The following is a 10,529-nucleotide window of genomic DNA, read 5'->3' as shown; positions in this document are numbered from 1 at the left end:
TTTGTCTTTGAGACATCATCTCCTGCCTCCTTAGTTTTTTAAAAAATATTTGAACTGTGGAGGCTACTGACCTTGGAATCAGTCTAAAATCAATATTGTTATCTCCCAACATTTATGTTGACCACAAACAATGCTGAGTATGGTACTATTTATACAGGTGTTACATGCCTAAAGATGTTCACTCTCTATTTATGAATACATAAAATAATGATGACCTTATTTTGCTTATATTGGCAAATACACTGGGCAGAGACTAGTTTTTGGTGTGCTTTTAAAGTTTAGACATGATGAGAGCATTTCCTGTAGCTCTGAAAAATAAAGCTTTTACTTAAAAAGACAACACTTAGCTGAATCTTATTTGTGCTCTCCTTAAATGAAAGGTTGATAGTTGCACACATAGGTGTATGCCTAATTAGCAGCTATTTTATCTTCTCCTGAATTCCTAACACCCACCTAGCATCTGCCTTGGCTTTCAGAGAAGCCAACGTGATTTTAGGGAATTAGCTTTTATTACACTTGAACCAAACAGAACAGGTTTGAAAGGCTAATTGAAGTCTGTGGAAAGCAGAACTGTGAATTTCCACCCTCTCCCTCCCCACCTGGCCCTTAATTGGAGATCATTCAATAAAATGGATTTTTGTTCTGTACAATAACCAGGAATTGGCAGGTCAGCAGTCTCTTCATTGCTGTCCTCTCATCCTGGTGTCCAAAGGGCAGATCTCCTGAGAGAGCAATAATTAAGACCCTCAGGAAGGCACAGATAGAAAGGAACAACAATGGAATTAAGTAGCTCTGTAATTCGGGGCACATCAAAATAAATGGTGATTTTATTTAAATATGCTGAATGACTTTAACAAGCTGTTTTTCAATTTCAGCAGTACTTGAAATTTTATCTTCTTAACTTCATCCAAGGTATTGCATTCTGCCACTGGAATGAAATATTAGCAATAGAAGCACCATTCTAGTTAGTCTCCATTCAACCCCAAACTTTAATAGAAATAACCTGTCGGCTTTGATTGAATGTGATATCACTATAGGAGCCTTGAATTTAAACTGGGGGATAAAGAAAATTGCATAGTGTGTGAAACCAGTTTGACTAAAATGGAAATTTTACTTCAGTCCCATCTGGCTGTCAAAAGGCCACTTCTAATACTCTCACAAAGCAATTTACCTTCACAGCAAAAAATAAAAAATAGAAACTCAAAATGCAAAAAAGCAAACTAAACGAAACTAAATGAAACTTATCCCTCTTTTGTGAATGTTGGCCCCCTGCTCAGCATGGTCTTACCTTGGTCGAGGAGTGAGCACAATACACCACACTTTCCCATTAGGCTCAAATCCCAGATGTACGTAAGTATTTCCATCCTCTTGAGTTTTAAATCTTCTAAAAAAAAAAAAACAGAAAAGCATTTTGAAAGAGAAAGTGCTAAGTAGTCCATTAAGTATTTGAATTAAAAAGCATTTTCAACTTGCTTCAAGATTTTGGGAGAGGGAATGTAGGTGCTTTCGATGGACATTTAGCAGAACTGACAAGGACATGGATGCCTGGAGCCAGTGTCCTAGATCAGCTTGTAGACCTGAGTGCTCATTTCACATCTAGTGCTTGGAATCTTGCCACCTACTCCTAAGGGAGATTTTTTTTGAAAATCGATTCTGCAGTACCTAAAACAAAAGGCTATTTCTAGCTGATGACCACGTGTGAAAGATGTGAAGTGGTCTCATACTCTTCTGTAGATCCAAATGGGAGGAACCAGGCAATTTTGATTAAACCCCATACACATTTTTTAAATGCACATCCCCATTGCTTCACTGAATACTTTTAGATTATCTACCTAAATATTCTGTAACAATTTATACAAAAAATTGTGAAAAATTAATCTTTTCTTTATGGTGTAAGAGACAAATCTGCATTCAGGAAGAGATCTACCTGTTAAAATTATATATATGCACATATATATGTATATATATATATACTTGACTAACCAGAAAACACACAGAAAATACATTTCATTATTAGGAAAGAGAAGAAAAATAAAATCATTACCAGGGGAGAGAAAAGCAATGCTATTTTATTCACATGTACAATTTATTTGAGGGATTTTAGTTAGCCAGTGAAAGAAAGTCAATGTTATATCTATACACAGGTATAGGAGGTCTCTGTTTCTGTCCCTGTCTCTGTTTCTTACTCTATGTCTCTTCTCTCTCTCTTACTCTCTCACTCACTCTCTCACTTTCTTTCTCTCTCTCTCGCTCTCTCTCTCTCTCTCTCTCTCACACACACACACAGAGCACAAAACTATTTTGAATACCTTTACATCTTCTGACTTTCTAAAATAGTCAAATACAAATCACGAGGAACAAAAATATCACTAGAGAATTTCATTCTCATGCTTGCAGGTCTAAGTGTCAATGTAGAGTATCCACTATAATAAGTACATAAGGTAAAAGAAGAAAATCTTAATATTATAAATATTATGAATTATCCACTTTATAGAAATCTGATCACCCGATGTTGATGATTATAAGCAACTTGCCTGAGACCAGTCAGCTGACATGGGGTGGGGCTGAAATAGAACTCTCCTTTTCTTCATACTTCATATTGTTAGTCTGCGGCTATTCTGCCCTTCCTCCAAGAGGTGCCCTGCCAATTTCCTTTTGAGTTGCCATCTAGTAGCCTTGTGTTTGATATGGAAGTCAATAGTTCATTTTTCAATGAACTTAGAGAAGATCCATGGTCAGGAATATACCCGGGGAATCTCTCCCCCTCTCTTTATCTAACGTCCTCCTCCTTCTCCTCCTCCTCCATCTCCTTGATCTCCTCCTCCTCTTCCTCCTCTTCCTCCACCTGCTCCTCATTACCCACTAAATTCTTCAGACATCCCCTGTCCAAACCTCTCCTTTTTCATTATTACATATATCTAATTCTGTATTCTTATGCAACTAGGCTGTTCAATTTCAGTATCAGCCATAATTTCTCTATTAACATGTTCAATGCAAGAGTGGTATCTGATAACAATACACTCCAATTATGTTTTAAAGTTACTTTTCAAGCAACTTCTGTAATGTACCCTTATATTTTAACTGTTGTTTTCTCTACTTGCCATGACTTCATTCATTCTTAGATAATTTGTGCTTTTGATTTCTCACACTAGATTTTTTTCTATCCAGTATAGATTCCTTTGTCTTCTTACTCCCACTCCCTTCACTCTGCCATTTCTAGTCCCCATGCCTAGTGTGTGGGCTGTACCTTACACGGAACACTACACGTGCTTTTCAAAAGATATTACCTATCTAAGGAAGTTTCACATATATTTCTTCATTTGGTTATTATAAAACCCAGTGCTGTGAGAATTACTATAATTTATTTTATGCATAAAATTACCCAGAATTTAAGACATTTGAAAGGGAAAAAATTGCCACAAAGCTTAAATTGTAGGACTCTTTACGTGTGCAAGGTCCAGTGAATACTGGAAGCTTATGGATGCTGTAGCTTACTCCAGTAGTAGAGAGGATACAACCTACTATCCAGAAACTTTTCTATGTGAGAATTGAGATCTCAAGAAAAAAATAAAGTCAGGCTATACATTCGTTTCTTTTAGTAGCTATAGTTACATGTTATTTCTTACTTGCATTCCTTTAGCACAGTGGGTAGGGTGTTTGCTTTGCACTCAGCCAACCCAGATTTGATTCCTTCATCCCTCTTGGAGAGCCCGGCAAGCTGCCGAGAGTATCCCATCTTGCCAGAGCAGAGCCTGGCAAGCTACCCATGGTGTATTCAATATGCCAAAAACAGTAACAATGAGTCTCACAATGGAGATAATACTGGTGCCCACTTGAGCAAATCAATGAACAACGGTAAGACAGTGCTGCAGGGCTAAAGATGGTACACCAAAATTGTGTTAAGTTTAAGGCCGTAAAGCCAAATTCCACTGAATTGCTTAGCTTCCCTAAGCAATGAAAGAGGGAGAATTTGAAGTTTGAGCTTAGTTCCTCTAGCTTCAGGTTCTGGGATCCTTTCTGAGTGCTCAATGCTGGTATTACAATTAACTATAACAGCCAAGGAGACAATGAACTGTAGCATTCCCAAGGCTAAAACAACATCAGAGTGTTCCTTTTGACTCAAACAGAGCTATTTTGAGAACTTTGATTTATTTCACATTTCACATGCTTGTCACTTTGTTGTTTATTGTTGTCTTATTTTTTAATGATCTTAGAAGAAATCCATGGTCAGGAATATTCCCTAGGAATTCCCGCCCCTACCCTTTATCTATTTCCTCCTCCTGTTCCTTCTCCTGCTCCTCCTCCATCTTTTCCTCCTCCTCCTCTTTCTCCTCCTCTCTGTTATTTAGGAGACTAAATCCAGTATTTCACATATGCAAAGCATGTGTTCTGCCTTTGAGCCACCTCTTTTCTGAAAATAATTTTTATGAAATGAACTTATTTCTAGGACTTTTGGAACACAGAAAGTCCATACACTAACATGTCTTGCTAAGGATTTTCCTATGCTTCTTTATAGGAAAAGTTTAGAAAATCTTAGGCAGATTTTCCCAAAGTGGGTAGATACTCCTAGCAGATGCCAGGATACTGAAACAATATAGGAGAGGTTGCGATAGTAACCTTGGGTGTGATTGGGGGAAGCTTTCTGTTTATTTACTTAAAATAGATTTTCTTGGGGTTATTGAGTAACTGTGCTTGTTTCTTTCAGAAGAGTGTGATGGGACAATAAATTAAAAAAATCTGTCACCAAAGAATATAAGAAAACTCTGGAAGTCTCCCTTCCCTGGAAAGACAGCAAGTAACTTCACAGCTCTGTGTCATTTCTTTGAGTGCTTATTCCATGAGAAATTATGCTTGGCTTCTTTCATGTATTCACCTATCCATGGATTTATTTATCAAATAATTTTTAGCCACTAATTTAGAGTTTGGGAACAAAATTGAAAAAGCCTCTTCTTGTCTTCAAAGTGCTAAACTGAAAGAGTCCAGAATTTATTCTCCGTGATGATAAGATTTTTATAGAAAACTTAAGTGGTCTGGATGATCTTATACTGGTCCATGAAATGAAAGTCATTATAGATAAGTGGGCAAATTGTTTTACTTGGCAAGTTACTCTTCTTCAAGAAACAAATTTGTTCCAGAAAATTTGTCTGCAGAATGAATTTTGCCCCCTTTCCTAGTTAAGTTTCACTATAAAATCAAGGATCTTTTCTGATAAGAAAAGTTCTATAAAGTTGAAAATTTAATGAACTTGCAGTGTAAGAAGCAAAAGCAAGGATGGAAAGGAATGTGGTAAATTGTGCACACCTGGTGTGTTTGGTTAAAATAATAGTTTTCTTATCTAAACAACCTTTGGGTTACTGTCAGAGTTAAGGATGTTCATTTTCATGAGAACATTTTTCTACTCTTCTCCACTATTTTTGTTTGTTTGTTTATGTTAGCCTCTGCCCAGGAATTGCTGCCTCTCCATATTTATTCTTTTCCTGTTTATTGGCAGCATAGAAATTAAAACTGAAAAAAAAAACATGTCAGCAGTCATATGTGTCAGAACAGGAAGGCTAGAATAATATTTAATACTGAGTTTCTTGGTTTGTTTTTTGTTTTTTTAAGGTGACACTCAGTAATACTCAAGGTTTACTCCTGACTCTGTGTTCAAGAATAGTCTTGTTGAGACTCCAGGGACCTGGTTTGGCTGTGTGCAAGGCAAGCACCCTACCCACTGTATGACTACTTCAGCCCCGAAAATGGAATTTCTTATTAAATTAAAATGGAGAAATGCTCCTTAGAGTTTTTATTATTGTGCAAGTAAATTAGTTATGAAGTGTCTAACCTTTTTAAAAAAATTTTATTGAATCACCGTAAGATAGTTACAAGCTTTCATGTTTGGGTTACAATCTTACAATGATCAAACACCCATCCCTCCACCAGTGCACTTTCCCCACCACCGATATCCCGGGTATACCCCCACTTTCCCACCCTCTCCCTGCCTCCATGCAGACAATATTCCTCATGCTCTCTCTCTACTTTTGAGCATTATGGCTTGCAACACAGACACTGAAAGGTCATTATGTTTGGTCCATTATCTACTTTCAGCATGCATCTCCCATCCCAACTGGTTCCTCCAGCCATCATTTTCTTAGTGATCCCTTCTCTATTCTATCTGCCTTCTCCCCTCCACTCATGAAGCAGTCTTCCAGCTATGGGGCAATCCTCTTGGATTGTCCTATAGTGTCTAACTTTATGGCATTTGGCTACTAAGTTATCATACTCCACCACTATCAAAGGGCCCATGACCCTTCATTATTTTTTAAACAATATTTTTTTAATTTGTAATATTAAATATTAAAATAGTGTTTGACAGAGCAACTACCATGGAATTCCCTCATAGTAAACTCCTTTTGTAAAGGAAAAAATCCAAATCAGATAACCCTTAGTCTGTGCATTTCTTTTCCATCTGCCCGAAGAGAAATTAGGCTTTTTATGACAGCTGCCTTTTTTAGTGTTTTTTTCTAGATCTCCGGTCTATGCCAAACAAGTACTATGTAATTTTTATTTTTTCTTCCTTGTCTGTTATCTCCACATTTGGAATAAGTTGTTACTAATATTCATGTAACTTTTGAATTGTTGCCATGTCTTCACATGAACTAATGAAAACTGGGGCTATTGTAACTTCCAGTGACACGCAACACTGTGCCAGGTATTTTGTGAATCAATAACACATGTAGGATAGAAGAATTAATGAATGAATAATCATTTATTTTTATTTTATCAACTGATTTTTAATATTTCTACTGAAATTACTTAATCAGCATACACTAGCCATTCCCAAGAAGTACTGACATCTAACACAATTCTCTTCTCACTGTCTAAACCAGCTCTAACTTATACCCAAACAACATCTTAGGGGTTACCTCTTTTTGAATGTTTTCTCTACTAGTTAATAAACTTCTGCCTTTTCATTACTCAAAAAAACCTGGTTCAAATTATGTGTGTTTATTCCCATAATATACATTCCTCATTCCTGTGTATGCTCTGTTCTGTGCTGGATGACGACAAGTATTTGATATCCAACAGCTCACAGTGCTCCCATTAGTGAATTTGTGAGAATACTAAGTAGGCATAGGGAAGGTCCAATAGAACAGTTCCCACAATCCAGCTTCCATGGCATTCTCCCCAAGCAGATAATTTGTATGTTTCCTTAAATGGGTATTATGTTACCTACTTTAGACTTTTGCAAAGTAAAAGAAAATCAAACTATGCTGTCATGAAACATAATTTTATGGATCTTTATTTCCATGAATTTAGTTCCTTTGGGTTAAGGGATCAGTTGTTTATAAAACAATATTGATTCTTATAAATTTCTGATTTAATTATTCTAGTTACCTAATAGAGACCCTTATTTCTTTTTTGGCCCTGAAGTTCGGCTATGAGGACTTGCCTATGGTTCTCCAGTGACTCTGTTATCCTGTTTCCTGGTCCTTTTCTGAAGGTTGCAGCAGGCAATTTCTGGAGTCCTAATATGAAGAGAACTGTTTCCAAACTCTGAGACCTTATCTTGTTCAAGTTATCACCAGGTCTTCCAGAATGCTTAATTCCCACAATTTGCTGTCGTCCAGAATAGCTGAATCACTGCTTGCTTCTGCCTTTCTGTATCGTACTTCATTTCTGAAGCCCTGTAATAACACTGCATGTTTTCTGAGTCCCATAGCTTTCTTGGGCTGGAGCAATAGCACAGTGGCAGGGTGTTTGCCTTGTACTTGGCTAATCAGGGTTTGATTCCTCCACCCCTCTCGGAGAGCCCAGCATGCTACCGAAAGTATCTAGCCCCCATGGCAGAGCCTAGCAAGCTACCTGTGGCGTATCCGATATGCCAAAAACAGTAATAACAAGTCTCACGATAGAAACGTTACTGGTGCCCACTCGAGCAAATTGATGAGCAATGGGACAACAGTGACAGTGATAGCTTTCTTATGAAAAATACTTGTCTAGATTTTTTATGATAGTCCTCATATCACGCCTTTTTGGCAGTGTGGGTTTGGTAGGAGAGAGGCCTTGGTATCCCTTCCATATCCCTATCAATCTCTCAATTGGTCACACAAAAATCAGCTCTATTTCAAAGATCTTCAACTGATGCAAAAAGTGAGGTCTGAAGACTGGACCCATCTCTAGGGGAGCCAATTTCTCATCCTAAAGTTTCAGAATCTAGAACAAATTTTCTAGTTATAATCCATTGAGAAGAAAATAAAGTGGTCAAAATACAAAAAGATCAATGATATAGAATAATATCTGGAACACAGGTAGGGGCTCTAGTGCTCTGTATGGTAGACAGTGAATCAGCCTTGCCTGTAGAGTGAGACTGCCTTGTGCAGGCAGAAGAGAACAGACTTGGGAACAGTGTCTCCTATTCCCAGAGGCATGTACTTGTACAGGTACTATATTCTTATAACTTCTGATCCACTAGTTAAAAATAAGGGTAATATGTGACTCTGGAATAAGAGCAAAAGTGCAGTCAATAGGGTGCTTGCCTTGCATGCAGCCAGCCCAGGTGCAATCCTTGGCATCCAATATGGTTCTCTGAGTACCACCAGAAGTAGTTCCTAAGTGCAGAGCCAGAAGTAACCTCTGAGCATCATTGGATATGAACCCCAGACCAAAAATAAATGAATAAATAAATAAAATTTAAAACTAAAGATAATATCTGATTCCTCACAATGCCAAGATTACAAGTACTAGCAATGTTTAAAACACAATAGATACTCAACTAATATCAAAACTTTCACTTGATATACTTAAAGAAAATTTATAATTGAATAAGTGAGGACAAATAATAAAATTCCTAAATATTTATAACCAATTAAGTGAAGCATTTAAAAAACATTAGGTTATTTCCTGGCATTCAAGATTCAACTAAAGTAGAAAGCAAGACAATATTTCATTCAACAAGGAAGAGGTCTATATTATACTGTTATTACTGAAAACTGAGTCAGCAGAGAATTTAAAGAGTTCTTAACATCTAATATGTTTCCCTATTTCAAAAATCATTAAGTAATTATTTTAAAGAGTTTTTCCTAATTAATATTAATATAATATTAACATTAATGTATTAATATAAATTAATACATTGATATTAATACAATATAATTAATATTCTATTTTTCCATAGCATCAAGGGGCTATTCTAGAGTCATCTACTCCACATTATTTGCAGTAAACTGCTCTAAATCAAATCATGCCATGACCTATGACTTTGATCACATATTCCCCAGCCTTATAAGACCTCAGCTGATGGACTCCGGAACCCAGCCACAGCCATGCTCAAAGCCACTCTCCACATGCTTGGATGAGTCTCATGTGTGAAGGAACCTGTAGGATGACATTACTTTGTCCTTTCCCTCCTTGCCACAAGTAGCTTGTCCAGGTTTTACCCAGAGTTTAGGCTTACCCCAGTCACACCCATCAAGGTGTTCCTGAATCTCTCCCATCCCTTTGTTTAGCTATAATCACTTCTCCATGCTCTCTTCCCCAAAAGAGTTAATCCTCGGCTTTCCCTTAATCTGACTCTGCTAATTTGCAAGGTCAGACCTTCCTAGGATACTGAATTTATATTATATAAGTTAATATTGCCTTTCTCCTCTTCTTGTGCCTTTTGAATAATTTACTTTAAAGCTATGACTGTTTTGTATAGACACAAGAAGACAATATTATGTTTTTATAATTTGGGAATTAATTGGCCTTGAATATTATTCCCTCCCGGGCATCTGCTTTCTCCACTTAAGCCTCAGTTGCCCTCAGTTCCTAGCACCCCAAAGTAGGGTCCCCGAAGTGGGACGGGAAGGATCCAGGGCAAGCGGTGAGTTATGTGCTACCCTGGCATCGAGATGGGCCTGGCCAAAGTGCCTAATTCTTAACTATAAGTTAAGAGCTTGATCATAGACAAATGCTGTCATGATCCAATAGTAATTATGAGGCTGGGACCCTGCCAGGGATAGGAAAGACTAATCTGGCCTGAGCACTGTAGTCTGAGATTGAGATGGCCCCAGGAGAGCAATTCTATAAGCTTTAATGCATCTCTTATTGTGTCCATACAAAATAATTAATATTATGAATTCTTATATGTTTGCTGGCTGAGGAGAAGAGAAACACATTCATGGGACTCTGCCCTTGGGTGGATCCTCCTGCTGAAAGAGAATTAAGTCCTAGGAGAAGCATCCCCTAAGGGAAAGGACCTTACACCATTGATGGTGACCACACCTATGTGTACGCCCCAACCCCCTCATGTGGTGGAGATTTAACTAGGCTGTAGGAGTGGGATGGGGGGCCAGATCCACGGGGCAGATCCACAGGGAGAGATCCAGGAGAGCGGGAGAGAAGCGGAGAGAGAGAATGAAATAAAGGGATCGAGCAACCAGTTTGGCCTTCTTCCTTTTTCCTTCCGTCGCCTGCTCTTGACCGACAGCACACACAGCGGTTCTGGGGCACCGGACACAGGCGGTGAGACAGAGCCGCCCGGAGAGCCTGCGAGTGCGCTTGCCCCT

This window comes from Sorex araneus, chromosome X, assembly GCF_027595985.1.
Source record: "Sorex araneus isolate mSorAra2 chromosome X, mSorAra2.pri, whole genome shotgun sequence".
Classification (NCBI taxonomy): Eukaryota; Metazoa; Chordata; class Mammalia; order Eulipotyphla; family Soricidae; genus Sorex; species Sorex araneus.
Note: the sequence above shows the minus strand (reverse complement) of the source record.